Source organism: Arachis duranensis, chromosome 2 (genome assembly GCF_000817695.3).
Source record: "Arachis duranensis cultivar V14167 chromosome 2, aradu.V14167.gnm2.J7QH, whole genome shotgun sequence".
In the NCBI taxonomy this organism is placed as follows: domain Eukaryota; kingdom Viridiplantae; phylum Streptophyta; class Magnoliopsida; order Fabales; family Fabaceae; genus Arachis; species Arachis duranensis.
Genome location: NC_029773.3, coordinates 83,055,156 through 83,056,451, shown reverse-complemented (window position 1 = coordinate 83,056,451; position 1,296 = coordinate 83,055,156).

The window sequence follows — 1,296 nt, the reverse complement described above, 5'->3', positions numbered from 1 at the left end:
CATAACAACTTACCACTAATAAAATTATTATATAATGAATGAGAATTAGAATTGTATCAATATAATTAAAATGATTAAAAATATTTTTGATTGATAATTAGTTTAATAATGCTTTTTGAAGTTTAATACAAATTAATCTTAATGACTATAGCATTTTAATTAGCATTTAATTCAAAGCCACATCCGTAACTCTTTTTCCATAAAAAGAATTGTGATTCAATTCTATCAGAGATACAGAAGGTTTTTAAAGAATAAGAAAATGGTCTGAATTTGCATGAATTCTAAATGTTCGAACTTACGATATTGTTTCAGTTGGTTATCGTTACGAAAATGACTATAATTTATACATGTCTAAGAACTATAATAGATTAAATATTATTTAAATAATTTATTTCTAATATTATTATTTGATTAAATTAGTTTTAGAAAAATTTAAATTGTTGACTCAATTTATATATTACGACTATTCTTTTTTAATATATTATTTTTATATTTTCTAATATAAAATTTCTTCTTTTTTTTCTGATTTTTAAGTTTATTTTCTTTCTTGGATATATGTATCACCTTTTTTTCTCATTTTATATTTTAGATTAGTAATGTAATTATTAAAAAAATGTATTTAAAAAATAGAAATATTAAAACATCACTATTTAAAAAAAAAGAAAAGATATGTGAAAAAAGGAAAAAAATTAAAATATCACTATTAGAAAAAAACTATTAATATGCGTATGATGTAACAACCCAGACCACTCGCTAGCATGATATTGTCCGCTTTGGCACATAAGACCTCACGATTTTGCCTTTGATGATAGGGATGATAGCCGAAGTATAACACCCTACCATACGAAGTCTTATGCTTAAGTCATAATTCAGAGATGGCAAGGTATTACGACCTCTAAAATAAAAATTTAGTACGTATAGTAGTATGAATGATTGATTATAACTAGGAGCCTTTATAGAAAAAAGGGGGTAAACAAAAATCGCAACTCGAAAGCGCAACACTCCGATCGATAACGTAACGAACAAGGATAACCAACGCGAGATTATATACATACAAAGGAGTGTCAAAAACAGGAATATCAAGACTCAAAATCCGGTTGCGAAGATAACCGGTCTGAGCATAGTAATATATACATATGATAAAATAAGGAAAACCCCAAAGAAAACCCAAAGGGACACAATCACATAAAACCTATTCTCCAAAATCTCCCATAAGAGGAGTCATCACAGTTTGTATTATTTAATGGAGATAAAAGTATCTAAGCAAAACATATAAACTAAACAGAGTCCCCAAGA